This window comes from Desmodus rotundus, chromosome 10 (genome assembly GCF_022682495.2).
Source record: "Desmodus rotundus isolate HL8 chromosome 10, HLdesRot8A.1, whole genome shotgun sequence".
Lineage (NCBI taxonomy): Eukaryota > Metazoa > Chordata > Mammalia > Chiroptera > Phyllostomidae > Desmodus > Desmodus rotundus.
Genome location: NC_071396.1, coordinates 64,337,599 through 64,358,084, shown reverse-complemented (window position 1 = coordinate 64,358,084; position 20,486 = coordinate 64,337,599).

The following is a 20,486-nucleotide window of genomic DNA, read 5'->3' as shown; positions in this document are numbered from 1 at the left end:
TTCTTGCCATGTTTAGTCTCAGCCAAATAATGTTGATAAACCAAATATTTATAGACAGATATGCAAATTTCTACTTATTAACATATTAGATTCACTTTAACCTTTCTCATTAAGAGCAAAAATATTGATAATAAACTTCTTCATTCTGTTCCTCTGTAAGAGTTAAGCAACAACATATCCAGCTAAAAAAACCCTTAATTCTAAATATGTATGAAGAAGATAAGTACCATATGATTTCACTTATATGTGTAATTCAAAGAACAAAATAAGTGAAGAAACAACACTGAAACATTCATAGATACAGAGAACAGACTAATGGTTGCCAGAAAGGAGGAGGTTTGAGGGCCTGGGTGAAAAAGGTGAAGGGATTAAGAAGCACAAGTTGGCAATTACAAAAGAGTCACAGGGATGTAAAGTACAGCACAGGTAATATAGTCAGTAATATTGTGATAACTATAAATGGTGCCAGGTGGGTGCTGGAAATATTGAGGGGAACACTTTGTAAAGTATGTGGTTGTCTAACTTCTATGCTATATACCTGAAACTAACACAAAATGATGTTGAAAATAAACTATAATTGAAAAATAAAATAAAAATAAAAAAATATATCAACAAATAAATACCTAGGTATGGCGTCCTATGCACAGTCTTTAATGCCAACCACAAAACTAATCACATGGTAGTTAACTAAGAATTAATTAATAATCCTGAAGATTTTGTTGCAAAGATTTTGGTTCTAAAATGGCAAAAAATATGGACAATAACAAGAGAAGATACTGTTGATGTGATTTTCATGAATAACTTCCCAAAGCTAAAACACTTCAGCAGCACAAGTTATTCGATCATGATGCTGAAATTTCCCAGAAATATTCTGAATGGAGAGGAGAAAAACATGTTTTTATTTTAAAGTTACCCAACAATGTAACAATAGCAAGGGCGGGGGTGGGGGGTGGGGGCGGGGACAGTGGGTAGAGGGGATTACAGGAACTACTATAAAGGACACCTGAACAAATCCAAGGGGGAGGGTGGAGAGGGGGGAGGGAAGTGGGTTCACCTGGGGTGGGGTGAAGGGATGGGGGAAAAGGCATACAACTGTAATTAAATAACAATAAATAAATTAAAAAAAAAAAAAAGTTACCCAACTATAAGGTCTTTTGACAGTATACAGGTAAAAAATGTACTCTACGTTTTTTTAAATGTTCTTAAAGAAAATAATGCACTAAAGAAAGAAAGCACTTCGGTGATTGCTGGCCTTTAGCTGAAAGATACAGATAATGTGGAATGGCCAAGGCCTTAGACTGTATATGCAATGGCATCTTCTAAGATGGTTTTCTTTGCCAAATAACCTGAGATTATGCAGCCACATTGCAGGGAAAGATGAACAAGAGGGACAGAACAGTGCTGGCTGTACTTTCAAATTTCTCTAGAATTGTTTTGTCTAAAGAAATGCTTCTAGAAGAGTCATGTGACCAGACAATTAATATAATATAATGTATTTGATTAATTTTAGCCAAAATTACTACAGCATTAAAAAAACAGCTTCATCAGCTAAAGAAATAATAAATTTTAGCAGGAAAAGTCCCACAATATCCAAATAAATCTGTTAATAGGCCAGAGTGAACTGATGAAACATAAGGAAAATAATAGGACTAAAAGCATAAAATCAGTACTTGTTCCCAACGTAACTTGTAATTTAGTGTAGAGGAAATATTGACTCAGCAGGCAATTTCAATAATGCTTAATAATCTTCTGAGTGTGTAAAATTTTACACATAGCCAAAGATACAAAAAGAAAACTAAACGCCAATATACTGAGTAACTCATACAGGCTTTTCAAATGAAAAACACTCACTTATTATGAAAATTATGACTTTTTTTAGAATGACCTATTGAAAATTAAACATTTATTGCCCTCCTATGCAAACAATTAAAGTACAATTTGTCTTTCATCTAACTTAATTATTACAATTATAAATTAACAGGGCCTGCCTTGCTTAAAGTCTATCCAATTTTTAGATTATGACTCTCAGCATTTGGAAAATCACTTGTTTCTATCACTCAGCTAAAAGCTTTCAAGAGCTCAGAGAAGCTGGATCATCAGTCTGGAAGCCGTACAGTCAAAGGAAAGTTAACCACAAAATGCAAACTTGCTTTTAAGTTCACAGGGCAGTTTATTAAGGTTACTCTCACACTTACTGCAAATTGAATCACACAAATGTCAATACATAAAAATATATTGCCTTTGTTCCATAAGGATGTTTTCTCAGCCCATGCCAATCTTTTACCTAGATCTGCAAAGCCAGCAAATCAACAAGGAAGTCAGATCTATGGAGCCTTAATTCACTCCCAGGGGTAAAGATGATGGGAATTATAACAACATTGTGACAGCCTAAATGTTCAATAATCTAAGGAAATTTTAGTTTATTTTAGTTTTATTTTAGTTTAGTTAACTTTAGTTTTTTAGCAGAAAGTATAATAAAGGATGCTTTAAAAGAAATCCTTTAGGTAGCTGCTTTTTGGGTTTTTGCTTGATTGTTTTTTCTAATAAAAATTATCTTATTTATACCATATGTAGAACATATTATTCAAATATTGTCATTCTTTATGCCAGAAAAATAAGTGCTAATATATAATATTAACATAATTCCACAATTAGTTAATATTTGTAATTCCACAATTAAAAATTAATATAATTCCACAATTAGTGGAATATCTGTAGGAAATGCTGAGTTGAATAGCATAAATATTGTGAACTTTATTTAGGGACAAAAATTCACAAAAAAATCACAGTTACACAGGTAAAAATGAGCAAATTCAAATATGTCAAAATGTTCTTTCTTCTTATTCACTTTCTTTTCATGCTCATTCATTATTTTATAAAACCTCTAAAATCTTGATTTTTTGCCTTTGAGTCACATGTGTTAAGTTTTATGCAAGCAGCACTTCGGTGATTGCTGGCCTTTAGCTGAAAGATACAGACAATGTGGAATGGCCAAGGCCTTAGACTGTATATGCAATGGCATCTTCTAAGATGGTTTTCTTTGCCAAATAACTGGAGATTATGCAGCCACATTGCAGAGAGAGATGAACAAGAAGGCCAGAACAGTGCTGGCTGTACTTTCAAATTTCTCTAGAATTGTTTTGTCAAAAGAAAAACTGGTGAGAAATATCTTTCTTTATTCTCTCTCCAGTACTTGTTTGATTTAGAACTTTGTTTCATTGTTAATCCACTTGGATGGCCTACAGTTATCTGTATGCTATAATTTTACATAATTGTTTCAAAATCAATTGTTTAATTTCTGTTAAGCAAATTGTAGTTTGAAAATAATCGTGCAGTTGAAATATCATTAGAGTCAGAAAACTTGGCTTCCACGTCCTGCTTACTAGGCGGAAGAATGTCTACATCCTACCCCCCAGAGGCTATGAATATGTTAGGTTACATGGCAAAGGAGAAAGCAGGGTTGCTAGTAAGCTGATCTTATAATAACAGGAAGATTAGTTTGGATTTTTTGGGTGGGCTCAATGTAATCACAATGATCCTTAAAAATGGAAGAGGGAGGCCAAATAAGAGGGTCAGTGAAAGAAATGTGATTGTGATGAAAGAAGCAGGGGAAGAGACAGGCTATGTTGCTGACTTGAAAGGGGAAGGGGGTGGGCCACAAGCCAAGGAATGCCAGTGACCTCTAGAAACTGAAACAAGCAAGGAAATGGGGTCTACTGTAAGCCTCCAAAAGAGCAGGCCAGCTGACATCTGGATGTAGCTCCAGAAGACTTGTGTTAGACTTCTGAACTACAGAAGTGTAAGATAATACATTTTTGTTGTCTTAAGTCTCTAATTTTGTGGTAATTTATTACCACAACAATAAATGTCTAATACAAGTAGTCATCCTGATTTCTAGAGATAAAAGCCACAAAATCTCTTTGAGATTCAGTTCTATTATCTGTCAAATAATTAGGTTACATTATGCTTTTAAAGCTCTAAAAACAGAAAACACCATGAAATAGTATGCCTTTTCAGTTGGGAACACCAAAAATATGACAGAAGAGCCACCTGCTGCTATTTCCCATAAGCCCGGGGAGAAAGTGAAGTTTCAAATATGATGAAGAGCATAGATAATGGAAGGGCAACTACACAGAGTCAGAGTAGTGTCCAGCATGCTTGAATGTGATACTCATAATATTAATCTTTACTGATTGCTTACTACGCATCAGACACTCTCCAGTGTCCTTCCCATATAAATTCCCCAACAACCTTATGAGGCAGAAACAATTATGCCCATTTTATCTGTATAAAAACTGAAACTCATTAGTAGTCTTTTGTCCCAAGCCATATACCTGCTACGTGGCTAAGCTGCAATTTGAACACTGACACCTGAACATTGAGCCCACCTTCTCAACTACTCCATGATTCTGCTTGGCCAATGAATCATACATTCATCAACTAACAGATTTTATAGAGTGCCCACTAAGCACTATTTTAAGTAATAGGGTTATAGAAACAATAAAAAAAGTTAATGCCAAGCTTGTAAAGAGCTTACAATCGGTAGCAACTGATACATTCAGTAAATACTTATCAAGTGCTTATTATATACAGGCATTATGCATGGGAGTTCACTGAACATTGAAGCCTACAAAATCTAGTATGTGCATCACAGACACAGGCCAGAATTTTCATCTCAGAATCACCTCATTCAAAATCACTGTCTTGTGAATCAATCCCTATCACAGATGGACTGAATTATTTACTGCATGCCATATAGAGGGACTCTGTTTTTACTAAACAACAAATGTAAATCTGATAACCATTGAACTTCATCAATGATTTGTAGTTGACCTTCCTGATATCTGGAATGGAAAGGAAATAGTGTCAGAAAAAAATATTTTAAATGTATTAGGTACATCAAATTTACTTAGTACTATAATGTTCAAATTATAGTAGAGATACTATAGTCAAAATACCTTCCAGTTTCTAATTGGAAAGGGCATCATTTAGTGGAAGAAAAACCATGTACATCGTACTAAAAATCACTAACTTTGCTATTCTACAATTTAGCAATGAAAACAGAGAATTTTGGTCAAGTTCTTGTCTTTCATCATAGTTCACTTGTGAAAAAGATTTTAAGTTTAAAATGTCATAATACAGTCATATTTATTTACATCAACTTTTGATCCAAAAAATAGTGTGTGATAGTTAAATGTTATAACATTAAGGCTTTAGTGAGCAAGTCTACTAAATGTATAATTTTGACAGATTCTCTGAAAGGGCTTAAACTTTTTTGCTAATCACCACTAATCTTTACAAGAGACTATCTTTTAAGGATGCATTTAGAATTCTGTCCCATTCTACACAGCCATGAATAAGATCAGAATACCATAATGGTACCTTGTTTTCACTAAGCTTTTAATTTATTGAAAAACTATGTTTTGATAGTTAATATTACAATAGTGAGGTGTGACTGTGGCAATAAGAGTACATTCTTACTTAATAAATTACTATCATGAATACAATCCACCCCCCAATGGTCATATCCTAACCAAAGTTCAGTAGAGAATGTAAATTTAAGTATTTTAAATGAGAAAAAAATATCTTGGTTATATGTGGTGGGTAGGGGTTCTACCAACAAATTTTCAGCTTCCCTGAAAAACAAATATTAGAGATTATTCTCTGAGGTCATAAGTCATGTTATTAGGAATATGTACTCTCTCTACTAAGGCAGCCAAGTATCATCTTTCAAAGGGATCATTTCTCCTGTGGAAAGAAAACTGCCAGCAGAGTTAAGAAGGACAAAGGGCACTAGCTTCTGTTGAGTGTCCACATGCAAATCCCCTTATCAGGCAGCTGGGTGGCGTAGGGAGTGAATGTCAGGTCTGAGGGAGCACAGAGCTCTTGCTGCAGGACCCCAGGCACCAAAACACCCCACCTCAACAGGCAGGAGGGAAAAGAAGACCCTAGGGAAACACCATCATTCTCAAAACTAAAAATGTAAGCCCTACAAAAAGTCCTAAGATATTTAGGAAAATAGTCAGATGACTGGTTTTCTTTTTTTAAATCTTTTTTATTGTTATTCCATTACAGTTGTCCCAATTTTTCCCCTTTTGCCTTCCTTCACCCACAATGGAATACTACACAATCTAAAGAAGGAAGGAACTCCTACCTTGTGTGACAGCATGGATGGAACTGGAGAGTATTATGCTAAATGTAATAAGCCAGGAGGTGAAAGACAAATACTATATCATATGATCTCACCTATAAGATGACTGGTTTTCTATGCACCATCTACTATTCAAACGTTTGAATTGAAAAGATAATTATAAGAGGAAGCCATTGCTTACCTCTTCCTTTCTGGGAAGAAAGAACATTACATTATGAGGTAACTAAAGAAAATGAAGAAAGAGACTTTTAGTGTTAGAGTTTACATTCAATTGCTGTAACTCTAGAAGTACAGAGAATAAATATTCCAAATAAGTGTCTCGTCAGCAGTCACAACAACTTTACATAGAGTTAGAGAAAGTACACTGAAGATGTGCTCAATTGTTCAATGAAGATTTCATAGCAACTGTAGACACCCCAGCCTTGGCAGTATCTGGCTTATCTAAAATGTGTGTCTAAAGATTTCTGTAGGCTGCTGACCTAAGGGTTATAAAAAGGCCTGCATCCATTACATCAGGAATGCCATTGTTGCTGGTTTAATTTTAAGCTAAATATGATTGATTTGAAATTTCTACACTGAATATGTATAGGGTAAGTGTGTTTATATACAGATTAATCTTAAATATATTTGTTTAATTAGTGTATATGTATAATAATTTTTTGTAGTAAATAAGAAGATATTGGGATTTTAAAAACATAATATTGGCAAAGTTTACTTAATTATCCCAACTTAGTTTAGTAATCACTCCCTGAACATGAATGGGGATTATATTAAAAATAAGTAACTTTCTTCTGGGAAGAGTCCCTCTTGGTTTTTAATGAAAAATATGGCAACTGTCACTTACAGGAACTTCCTTTTTGTAGACATGTGGAGTGTAAAAGGCAGCTACACTAATAGACCCTTACTCATCAGTGTTCTTGCACCTTGGGTGGCTTAACTCCATGAGACAAAATTACCAATATCAGAAATGAGATGGGTGACATCACAATAGATTATATTGATATTAAAAGAATAACAAGGGAAACATATGAACAACTTTATGACAAAAGATCAATAATGTAGACAAAATGACCAGTTCTTTGAAAGAAACAACCTAACAAGCTTACTCAAGAATTTCAGAAGCTGAATTTTACTATATTTACTAATGTAGTTGAAAAAAAAAACCCAAACCTCCAGGCCCAGAAGTCTATTGGCAAATTTTACCAAACATTTAAGGAATAAATATAGCAATTACAGACAAATTCTTCCACAAAATTATGTTAGAGGGTTATTACACTACTAATTCTATGAGGCTAGAATTACTTTGATACTAAAAACAGATAAAGATATAGGAACAAATGAAAGCTACACATAAATGTCCCTTATAAACAAAAATGCAAAAAACAATCTAATAAACATCATATACATAAAATTCAACCATATATAAAAAGATAGTGAATGGCATAAAAAATGAGATGCCCAGGGATAAATCTGACAAAAAGATGTGAAAGATTTATCCACTAAAAACTATACACCACTTCTGAGAAAAACTAAAGACATAAGTACATGGAGAGATCTATGAGTTTGTAGATCATGATTCAATATGGTTAAGATGTCAGTTCTCCCCATACTGATTTATGGGGACACTGCAACCCTGATTAGAACCCCAGCATACTTTTGAGGTGGGGGTCGGTGGGGTGGAGGAGAGTGGTGGGAGGAAAAAGGAGACAAATGTGAACAGCAATGAAAAATAAATAAAATAAAATAATTAACTGATAAAAAAAGAAATCAAAAAGCTAATTCTGAAATTCATATAGAGAGTCAAAAGGCCCAATATAGCCAAACAACTATGTAAAAAAAAGAACAGAATTCAAGGACTTATATTACCCACACTAAATTCCCGTTACAAAGCTAGAGTAATCAATTCAGTATGCTATTGACATAAAGATAAATAGATTAATACAATAGAATAAAGTCTGGAAACAGACCCACACATACAAGGTTAAATGATTCTTATCAAGATACAAAGGCAAATTGATAGAAAAAGAATAATTTATTCACTAAATGGTGCTGAGATAATTAGATATTTCTATACAAAAATGTAATGTAAACTTCACGCCTTATACAATTATTAACTTGAAATGTAAAACCTAAAACTTTAAAGCACCTAGGAAAAAAATAGGACTAGTGAGACACTAAGTTAGAGATTTTGGTAGACATGTGTAGTTGTTTCTCTGGAGTAAATGCCTAAGAGCAGAATTTCTGAGTCATATAACATGTGTATGTTTAACTTTTACTGGATCATAGTATAAATGGAAAAATTATAAATCACTAGAATTGGTTTATACTATTCTATTGATTTTCCAGCAGGACATAAACAAAGGACAGTCATACAAAAAATAGCAATGACAACATTAGCCTTGAGATAAAAATACAGCATATCAAAATAAGTAAGCTATAGCTAAAGCAATGCTGAGAGACAAATATAGGGCACTAAATGCTACATAAAATGAAAGGAAATGTCTCAAATCATTAATTTAAATTTTTTGTTTGTTTTCTTTGTTTTTTGTTGTTTTTTTAATGAATTTTTTTTATTCTTGTTCAACTACAGTTGTCTGCATTTTCTCCCCACTGCTCAACCCCACTCCAGCCAAACCTATCTCCCTCCCCCACCTCCACCCTCACCCTTGCTTTTGTCCATGTGTCCTTTATAGTAGTTCCTGTAATCCCTTCTTCCCACTGTGCCCACCCCACTCCCCCCTAGCTATTGTAAGATTGTTCTTAACTTCAATGTCTCTGGTTATATTTTGTTTGCTTTTTTCTTCTATTGATTATGTTCCAGTTGAAGGTGAGATCATATGGTATTTGTCCCTCACTGCCTGGCTTATTTCACTTAGCATAATGCTCTCCAGTTCCATCCATGCTGTTGCAAAGGATATAAGCTCCTTCTTTCTCTCTGCTGCGTAGAATTCCATTTTGTAAATGTACCATAGTTTTTGGATCCACTTGTTTGCTGATGGGCACTTAGGTTGCTTCCAGTACTTGGCTATTGTAAATTGTGCTGCTATGAACACTGGGGTGCACAGGTACTTTTGGATTGGTGTTTCAGGGTTCTTAGGGTATAATCCCAGCAGCAGAATGCTGGGTCAAAGGGCAGTTCCATTTTTAGTTTTCTGAGGAAATTCCACTCTGTATTCCACAGTGGCTGCACCACCTGCATTCCCCCACCAAGAGTGCACTAGGGTTCCCTTTTCTCCGCATCCTCTCCAACATTTGTTTGTCAATTTGTTCATGTTGGCCACTCTGACTGGTGTGAGGTGGTACCTCATTGTGGTTTTAATTTGCATCTCTGTGATGGCTAGTGATGCTGAGCATCTTTTCATATGTCTCTGGGCCCTCTGTATGTCTTCCTTGGCGAAGTGTCTGTTCAAGTCCTTTGCCCATTTTTTAATTGGGTGGTTTGTCTTCCTGGAGTGGAGTCATGTGAGTTCTTTATATATTTTGGAGATCAGGCCCTTGTCTGAGGTATCATTGGCAAATATGTTTTCCCATACTGTTGGTTCTCTTTTTGTTTTAATGCTGTTTTCTTTAGCCATTCAGAAGTTTTTATTTTGATGAGGTCCCATTTGTTTATTCTTTCCTTTATGGCTCTAGCTTTGGGGACGTGTCTGTGAGGAAGTTGCTGCATGGAATGTCTGAGATTTTCCTGCCAATGTTTTCCTCTAGGACTTTTATGGTGTTATGATGTATATTTCAGTCTTTTATCCACCTTGAATTTATTATTGTGTATGGTGTAAGTTGGTGATCGTTTCATTTTTTTGCATGTAGCTGTCCAGATTGCCCAACACCATTTGTTGAAGAGGCTTTTTTTGCTCCATTTTATGCTCCTGCCTCCTTTGTCAAATATTAATTGACCATAAAGACTTGAGTTTATTTCTGGGCTCTCTGTTCTGTTCCATTAGTCTATGTGCCTGTTTTTATGCCAGTACCAGGCTTGTTTTGATTACAGTGGCCTTGTGATACAGTTTACTATCAGGTACTGTGATCCTTCCTGCTTTGTTTTTCTTTCTCAAAATTTCTGCAGCTATTCAGGGTCATTTGTGGTTCTATATGAATTTCTGAAATGTCTGTTCTATATCTGTGAAATATGTCATGGGTACTCTAATAGGGATTGCATTGAATCTATAAATTGCTTTGGGTAGTATGGACATTTTGATGATATTAATTCTTCCAATACATGAGCATGGTACATGCTTCCATTTGTTTGTGTCTTCCTTAATTTCTTTCTTCAGTGTTGTGTAGTTTTCTGAGTACAGGTCTTTTACCTCCTTAGTTAGGTTTATTCCTAGGTACTTTATTTTTCTTGTTGCTATATCAAATGGGATTTTTTTCCTGATTTCTCTTTCTGCAGTTACATTTTTGTGTACAAGAATGCCTTTGATTTCTGAGTATTGACTTGAATCCAGCTGTTTTGCCAAATTCATTTATTAAGTCAAGTAGTTTTTTTGGTAGAGTCTATAGGATTTTCCATGTACTCTATCATGTCATCTGCAAACAGTGACAGTTTCATTTCCTCCTTTCCAGTTTGGATGCCTTTTATTGCTTTTTCTTATCTCATTGCTGTGGCTAGGACTTCCAATACTATGTTGAATAGGAGTGGTGAGAGAGGGCATCCTTATCTTGTTCTTGATCTTAGCGGGAAAGCTCCAAGTTTTTGTCCATTGAGTATGATGTGGGCTGTAGGTCTCTCACATATGGCTCTTATTATGTAGAGGAATGCTCCCTCTATTCCCACTTTGCTGAGTGTTTGTATCAGAAATGGGTGCTGTACCTTGTCAAATGCTTTTTCCTCATCTATTGATATGATCATGTGGTTTTTGTCTTCGCATTTGTTTATCTGGTGTATTATGTTTATTGATTTGCAAATATTGAACCATCCTTGCATCCCTGGGATGAATCCCACTTGATCATGGTGTATGATCTTTTTAATGCATTGCTGGATGTGATTTGCCAATATTTTGTTGAGGATTTTAGCGTCTATGTTCATCAGTGATATTGGCCTGACGTTTTCTTTCTTTGTTATGTCTTTATCTGGTTTGGGGGCTAGGAAGATGTTTGCGTCGTAAAACGAGTATGGGATTCTTTCGTCTTCTTGAATTTTTTGAAATAATCTGTGGAGGATGGGGGTTAGCTCCCCCTTAAATGCTTTGTAGAATTCTCCTGTGAAATTATCTGGTCCAGGGCTTTTGTGTGTCGGAAGCTTTTTGATTACTGTTTCAATTTCATCACAACTTGCCATCACAAGTTGTTGGTCTGTTCAGGCTTTCTGCTTCTTCTTCATTGAGTTTTCAAAGGTTATATTTTTCTAGAAAAGTGTCCATTTCATCTAGTTTTTCACATTTCTTGGCATATAGTTCTCCATAGTAATTTCTTACAATCCTTTGTATTTCAGTGATATAAGTTGTAGTCTCTCATCTTTCATTTCCAATTTTGTTTATTTGGGTGATCTCTCTTTTTGTCTGATGAACCTGCTTAAGGACTTGTCAATTTTGTTTATCTTTTCAAAGGACCAGCTCTGAATTCATTGATCCTTACAATTGTGCTTTTATTCTCTATGTCATTTAATTCTTCTCTGATCTTGGTTATTGGTTATTTCCTTCCTTGTACTTGCTCTGGGTTGTCCTTGTTGTTGTTCCTCAAGTTCTGGTAATTGTAGGGTTGGGCTCTTTATTTTAAATGTTTCTATTCTTTTCAGGTAGGCCTGTATTGCTATGAACTTCCCTCTCAAGACTGCCTTTGCTGTGTCCCAAGGGTTTTGCATTGTTGTGAGTTCATTTTCATTTGTTTCAAGAAAGTTTTTGATTTCTTCCTTTATCTCATTTGACCCATTCATTGTTTAATAGCATGCTAGTCAGTCTCCATGTTTTTGAGTGTTTGGGTTTTTTTTTCCTTGATATTTGTTTCTAGTTTCAGTCCCTTGTGATCCGAGAAAATGCTTGATATGATTTCAATTTTCTTGAACTTGTTGAGGCTTGCTTTGTGTCCTATCACATGGTTTGTCTTTGAAAATGTTCCATGTACATTTGAAAAGAATGTGTATTTTGCTTCTTTGGGATGAACGGCTCTCTCTATATATATCAGGTAAGTCCATTTGATCTAGGGTATTGTTCAATGCCACAATATCTTTGTTGACATTTTGTTTGGAAGACCTGTCTATCTTTGACAGTGGGAGTTAAAGTCCCCTACTATAATTGTGTTGCTGTTAATATCTTTCTTGAAGTCCTCCAAGATTTTCTTTATGTATTTGGGTGCTCCTATATTGGGTGCATATATATTTACAATGTTAAAAGGTGAAAGATTTATACGATCTGAAGAGAAACCAGAGTATATATATTTACAATGTTTATGTCTTCTTTGTGGATTCTTCCTTCGAGTATTATGAAGTGACCTTCTGGGTCTCTCTTTACGGCCCTTTTTTTGAAGTCTATTTTGTCTGATATGTGTATTGCTACTCCTGCTTTTTTTTTCCTGTCCATTTGCTTGGAAAATTTGTTTCCAGCCCTTCACTTTCTGTCTGTGTAGGTCTTCTGTTCTGAGGTGGGTCTCTTGTAGGCAGTGGGTCATGTTTTCTTATCCATTCAGCTATTCCATGTCTTTTGATTGGAGCATTTAATCCATTTACATTTAAGGTTATTATTGATAGCTACTTATTCATTGCCAATTTTTTGTACCTATGTTCCTCTCTTTCTCTCTCTTTTCCTTCTTTTCGTTAAAGTGGTCCCTTTAGCATCTCTTGTAGAGCTGGTTTGGTGGAGGTGTATTCTTTTAGACTTCTTTTGTCTGGGAAACTCTTTATTTGGCCTTCTATCTTGATTAAGACCCTTGCTGGGTAAAGTAGCCTTGGTTGCAGGCCTCTGGTTCTCATTACTTGGAATATTTTTTGCCATTCTCTTCTGGCTTGCAGCGTTTCCATTGAGAAGTCAGCTGCTAAAATTATTGGGGCTCCCTTGTATGTTACTTCCTGTTTCTCCCTTGCTGCCTTTAAGATCCTCTCTTTGTCTTGGAATTTTGCCATTTTAATTATGATGTGTCTTGCAGTGGGCCTCTTGGGGTTCTTCTGTTTGGGACTCTCTGTGTTTCCTGGATTTTTGTCATTTTTTCTCTCCTCAGATTAGGGAAATTTTCCATCATTACTTTTTCAAACAGTGTCTCTGTCTCTGCTCTTCTTCTTCTCCTTCTGGTATCCCTATTATATGGATATTATTATTTTTCATGTTGTCCTGCATTTCCCTTATTGCCTCTTCATTCTTTCTGAGCCTCTTTTCCTTTTCTTGCTCCTTCTGGGTGTTTTTTTTCTACCTTGTCCTCCAGTTCGCTGATCTGGTCCTCTGCTTCATCAAGCCTGCTTTTGATTCCTTCTACTGTGTTCTTCAGTTCAGAAATTGTATTCTTCATCTCCTCTTGGCCCTTGTTGATAGTTTCTATTTCCTTTTTCATGTTGATATAGTTTGCAGTGAGTTCATTGTATTTTCCCTGTAGTTTTTGGTAATTCTCTGTGAGCTCATTAAGCTTCCTGATGACCATTGCTTTGAACTCAGTATCTGATAGTTGACCTGCCTCTTTCTCATTTAGCATTCTTTCCGAGACTTCTTCATTTCCTTTTATTTGGGGCTTGTTTCTTTGTCTTCTCATTGTTTGTGAGACTCTAGCTGTTAGCCTCTGCTTCTTAAGTTGCTCTGTTCTGTCTCCCTTGATTTATGGTGTTAACTTCTGTGGTAGAATACCTGTGAGATTCACTGGTACAGTCTCCTTGATCTCCCAATCTTACTGATCTTGGGCTGTAATTTATATTGGCTCTGTGTATGTCTTTGGTTTTGGTTCTTGTTGAGACTTTCTTTGGTGGGTGTTTCCCACTAGCTGGTTATCTGAGGGTCAGTCTGTCCCCTACCTCTTGTTTTCTGTTGTGCAGGTGTGGCAGGTTGTGTTGGAGCTCATTCTTCTGTATGTACACGGTTTTGAGGCTTTTCTCTTGCTCTTGTTCAGTTGTTTGTTCTTAGTAAGTTCTTCACTATTTAGTTGTATTTCCATATAGGCCCTTTGTTGAGGTAGTGTAACTTTCACTCCTTCCCTCACCTTCTCCTGTTCTTAGCTGTTGGTGTTACCTTTGTTGATGGGTTTCCTCTTCCAGGAGGTATGCTTGTGTTCCCAGCTTCTACCTACTCTTTTTTATGGTAAGTTGTAGGGGGAAGGCAAAATGGTTTAAGAGAGCAGGAGTGTATTATATGATATTTAAAGTACCAGCCCTTAGAGAAGAGATAGGACATCCTTTGGACATATATATAGTGTTAACTGTGATATTTCATCTACCTAGCCACTTTTTAGAAAGGGTGGAAAGAAGATAAGACTCTTGTTATGGGGGGGAGAGGATTGTGAGTTGGATCTAGAAAGCTGTGAGCTTGTGGGAGGTCAGAGTATGAGGTAAAGTGAGAGTAAACGGTAGGAAATAGGTATAATGTGTGAGAGAATAGATTTAACCACACCAGTAATAAAGTTCAGGAAACAGTGAAGTGGGCTGAGATCTGGGAGAAGTTCTTTGTAGTATTTACAGATGTATGGAACACTATTATTTACAATAGTAATGGAGCAACAATCATATGACAGAATCTATGTGATCTGGATAACTAGAATAAGGAGTATAGGTCCTAGAGTAGTGTGCTAATGGGACCCAAGTGAAGTGAAAGACAGTTAATTAACAATACACTGTGAAAGAGAGAACAAGGGGAAACTAGTCAAACCATACAAATTAAGTGAAGTGAAGAAGACGAAACAGAAAGAAGAGAGATGCAAAAACATTAGTAAAATGAGCGACATAAGGTTAATGAAAAAAATAATAATACAAATATACCATATCTTGCAAGTTCTCTGGAGTAGCAAAGTGAAATTTGTTTCACTGTCTCAGCTGTTGGGATGCCCCCTCTTTGTATCCAGCTTTGGTCTTTTCAGAGTTCCAGGTTTTATTGTGTCACTTGTGAGGATTTAATAAAAAAAATACAGAAGGGAGAGATATAAAGGGAGAGAAAGAAGGAGTAGAACAAGAAAGAAGGAAAGAGAGGAAGAAGGTGTTAAAAGAAAGAAAAAATAATAAAAAAAAATAAAGAATTATTTAAAAAACAAACAAACAAAAAACAAGTCTGCTGGCCAAGCTAGTTTTGCTGTTCTTTTTTGACTGTAGCCAACTCAGGCAGCCTAGCCCAGCTCTTCTCCATCCCGACTAGCACTCAGGCAGCCCTCCACCCAGCTCTCCAGCAGCCCCTGGACCCATAGTTTCAGGGTCTCACCCTCCTCAGGGCTATGGGGGCCTTCCTTGATTTGCACTCTCTCCAGTGCCTTTGGTCTCACGTCTCTCTGAGTTGCACTTTTCCCATTGGTCCCTGTGGTCTGGGTGTGGTGTGCACTCCCTACCTACCCCCCACCCCTCCCCTTGCCCGGCACTTGTGATTTGGGCTCCATATCCCCCACAGCCCAGCAGCAGCATGGAGAGGAGACTAGAGCTGCTCCTGCAGGAGAGTTCCTCAGAGTGCCCCTGAGGGTCCTTTTCTTTTTGAGAAAATCCTCCCGCTCAATCCTGCCATTCTGTACAAGGAAGGGCCTGTCCTCTCGCACAGCCCACCTCTCCAGCTAGACTGGGGACTGTCCGAGTCAGGGACCAACACAGCCCAACTCTTAACTCTCCCTGGCCGGTGCCCATGTTGCACTTAGTCCTTATTCCCCTCCCTGCGACCTCAAGCAACCAGGTCTCTCTTGGTGCTGCTCAAGCCTTGTTTGGCAGGGGAGGCAGCCGTTAACTCAGCTCTCTCCCAGGAGGAGTCCTGCGGAAGGCCCAGCAGGCGCGGGCCTGGGGCTGCAGTCACCCTGGTCCCCATGTTGGTCCCAGGGACCTTTTTGTCCTTAAGCAGTCCCCTTACCATCTGTTTTTGCAGTGTCCTCTATACTTTTTGATCTCCTATCTTCATAAACGCTGGGGTGTTGTTGGCTGTTCACTTTGTTCCTCAGTATATCAGCTAGGTGTTTCACCCGTGTGCAGGGGGAAGTGGACTCTGCTCCCACCTATCTCCTCACCATCTTTCCTCTCCCTCCAATTTAAATTCTTATCTTAATAAACTAGAAACAAAAGAGAAAAATAAGATCAAAGGAAGTAGAAGGAAGGAGATAATAAGAGGATAAATAAATGAAACTAAAAACAGGAAAACAATAGAAAAATCAATGAAACAAAGCATTTTAATTATACTTTAAATTACACATCAATATTTGTAGTGCTATTAGATAATCTATTTCATGTTGGTTGAGTTTTGGTAGTTTTTCATCTTTAAGGAATTCACTCCTTTCTTTAAGTTGTTGAAGTTGTAGGCTTAGAATTGTTTGAAGTATTATTTACTATTCTTTAGTGCTTATAGAATCCCTTGTTTCCTTTCTGATATTGGTGGCTTCTTATCAGTACTGCTAGATGTTCATCAATTTTGTTGATTCCTTTTTGAAGAAACAGCTTTCTGTTTCATTCAATTTTGAGAGTGGCTTTTTAAAAAACAATTTTATTTTATGTTTTCCATTACCACTTATCCCCTCTATACCATTTTCCACCTCCACCCCCAATGCCCACAGTCACCACACTTCTGTCAGTGTCCTTGAGTTCTTTACTGATATGCCACAGTACTCTGCTGAAGAGTGTTAAGGGTCTATGTCAAGTCTTCATGTTAGCACAATTAATTAACACATGGAAGGAAACTTCCTGTGACTGAGCTAGAACAATCCAGAAAAATTAAAGGACATAAACAATACTCAGAACTCACAGCGGGTCAGAAATAGTCCTTGTTCTGGACCAGCTGCAGCGGAAATTTTGAGGAATAACATGGTGGTGGGTTACCTAAATTTTATTTTAATCTTTCAGATATCCCAGATTAAGTGCTGGAAGGGCCTTCAACTCAGAATTACCAACAGGAATAGATGTTTTTAAGTGCAAGTAAAGCACAGTTTCTCTGGCTAAAGCACTGAAAAGGGAGAATCCAGCAAGTTTGCCTCCTGGTCCTCCATGCACTAGAAGATGGATAGCCAGGCCTGGCATCTCCTATGATAACAATGATATAGAGCCACCAAAGGCTAGCTTTTCCCAAAATACCATACCTACCCCTCTCTTTTTCTCCTTATTTGTCTGAATAGATGATTTTCATTTTTCATTAAATTAAAAACATATTCTATTCCTCCCCCTACCTTTTTCCACGGACCACTTGGTATGCTGCTTAATTTTCAAATATTTGGGGATTTTCCCAATATTTTTCTGTTATTGATCTTTAAATTATTTTTATTGTGGGCAGAGAACCCTGTATGACTTGGATCCTTTTTGTTTCATGGCCCAGAATATGGTTCATCTTGGTAAATGTTCCAGGTGGAATTTTGAACACTCTACTTGATGTCCCATGAATTATGAGGTGTTCCACTTTGGCTGCTGGGAACAGGAAATATTCCTACCTAATGTAAGCTCCAGCTTCATTTCCTCTTTTCCTTTAAGGTGGGTCTTTCCCCAGCATGGGGTATTTTCCTTACATTCATTCAGTGATTCGTACTCAGCTGAAGGCTCAAGGACAAAGCCCTCCAGAGCTCTTTCTCTGTAAGCTCTTTCTTCCCTGATATTCCCTGTCTGTGAAGTGCAGCTGCTGTGCCCTCCCAGACTCATAGCTTCCCTTCTTAACTCAGCAATATCACACTGGTTCCTCCTTCCTTGTGTAGCCAGCCACCTAGCTTAATAGGGTATAATTGAATTCTCATATCTGCATCCACATTCAAAATGTTGTTTAGGATGAAGAAACTACAGTTTCACAGAGATGTCTGAGGTATTTGGAAAATACAAGAACATTTTAATAGTGTTTTCTGATTATTATAGGTAAATATTCTTGTTACATCAAAATCCATTAGTCTGTCATTCACTTGGAATGGATCAATTATGTATATGTGATTTTGTTAATCATGCATTCATCATTTGGGAAATACTCAGAGTTATGCTGACTTTAAAAATGTTGGTACATTTCATGACACAATATGTAAGAAACTCACAAATGTTTTCATTACAAATCTCAGCATACATTCTTTAAAATTGGGAAGAGGTCAGGCTCACAGAGGCTATTACAATTTTTCAAGAATTCTAATTTTCAATGGAAAGTTTTAATTTTATCATTGACAACAAATACTGTCCTTTCTTTTCTTTAAAGGGACAGAATCAGTTCATTTTTAAGAAAACTTTTGGTCAAAACCAAAGTCTGAGAAACTGCAGTTTGCCAGTTGCTGTTTTAGTAACAATTGCATTGATTGCAGCTGAAGTAATCACACAAGTGCTTTTGCACAGGTCATCCAGTCTCTTCCAGCAGGTAGCACTACCCATTTCTCCACAGAGAATGTTACCAGAACTGCTCAGGGCCACATTTCAGATACTTGGTAATATGAACATTTTGACCAGGTCCATTCTTAAGTGAGATTGACTTACCTTTTTTACTATGTGTGGCAGTGAATGGCACAGTGACAGCTTAACAGATTTTGCCATTGCCTTCATTTGTACTAAGAAACTAACATTTCTTCTCATTTTTGAAATACAAAAGTCAACATGGTTAAAAAGGCAACTAACATTTTAGTTTTATTTTTGACCTGCTTTGACTTCATGAATTTCTTGAAAAATTCATAGAAACTCCAAGAGCCCAAACTTTGAAATCCCACATCGAGAATCACTCGCTTAGGATAACTACACATGATTACACTCTGCAACAACGAACGAACCAATTCTCTTTTGAGTAGGACTGACTTCCAACTTTCCCTGACTCCATCCCAAATGTCTTCTTAATCTTACATCTGCTACTACGTATAGTTATGAAGTGTGATGAAGTGAAATGGATAAATTCTATTTTTCTTTGCAGCCAAGTCTTACCTCTACCACCTTTTTCTTATTAGCTTTTATGTCATTCTATGTTCTGTTAGGTCAGAGTTATAAGAGCTAAAAGCATTATCTTTTTCAGAATTATAGAATTTGTTGCCAAAAGCTATCTAAACTATGCTCAAGCAGAGTTTTCTTTCTTTTTATCCTGAAAACAACAAAACAAATCAAAGTCTAAACAAAAGGCATCCAGACTAGGAGGTTTGATGCTGCTTCTGTATTTTAATGTTCAGACACACTGTCTTGCCAGAAATTTGACTTCCAGCCACTGACTACTGCCAGGCTTCAGGTTCGTTTCTATTATGGAAAAGAAAGTATATCTTTTAATGAGGAAAATATGTACTTTTCATGAAATTATTTTGTTATACTTATTAACTACTAAGTTTAAGAAAACATATTTGAATAAATATATACTTTAATTATTTCAAATAAGACATAAAATTTGAAGGCTGCTATTTTCATTGCTATTATTTTATACCAGCACCCTTTATTTTATCACCTACTGGAAAATCCTGGTTGTCCCATCCCAGAACTTGGTGTGCTAGGCCACCAAATCTTGCAGTCCTATCCCTTTCCAAATGGTGTGTACTTGACTGAGAAAAGAAATCTTTAGCCAACTAACAGAACTGGATAAATACATAGGCATCTTCCTATTGGAAGTATTCAAAAGGCTCCATAATCATCCCTGATAATTGTTTTTAATGATTATTATTTTAGGTTAATTACTGATATCTCATGAAATATCATGTTTTCATGTTACCTAGAAGAGGTAATATACTAGAATATTACTCTTCACATCCAAGATAAGACATACCCAAAATTTTAGCTAGTCACCTATGAAGATCATGAAATGTGGGAGACAAGTAAAAGATGAGTATGAAGGAGTAGAGGGTACTGCATGGAAAATCTATGGTATCTTGTTCTTAGAGTTATTTAGATAACATCTAGTGTATTGTCAACAGCAAAGCTTTATGTCAGTAACCAACCAGCAGGTTTTTATTAACAACTGGTTTGAGTTACATGTAAACAATTTAGAGATATCATTATGTTACAGAATGGACCCATAGGTTTATGGGGCCCCTCTATCACTGTGGATTCTTTGCCTGTTGCCAGGGAATGGAATTATGGCTCTCAATGTCAGAGTTTGGTAAAAATGAAAGGAAGTATTTATTCAAAATTTATAAAGACTGAGCATCTTTTCATATGTGTCTGGGCCCTCTGTATGTCTTCCTTGGAGAAGTGTCTGTTCAAGTCCTTTGCCCATTTTTTAATTGGGTGGTTTGTCTTCCTGGAGTGCAGTCGTGTGAGTTCTTTATATATTTTGGAGATCAGGCCATTGTCTGAGGTATCATTGGCAAATATGTTTTCCCATACTGGTGGTTC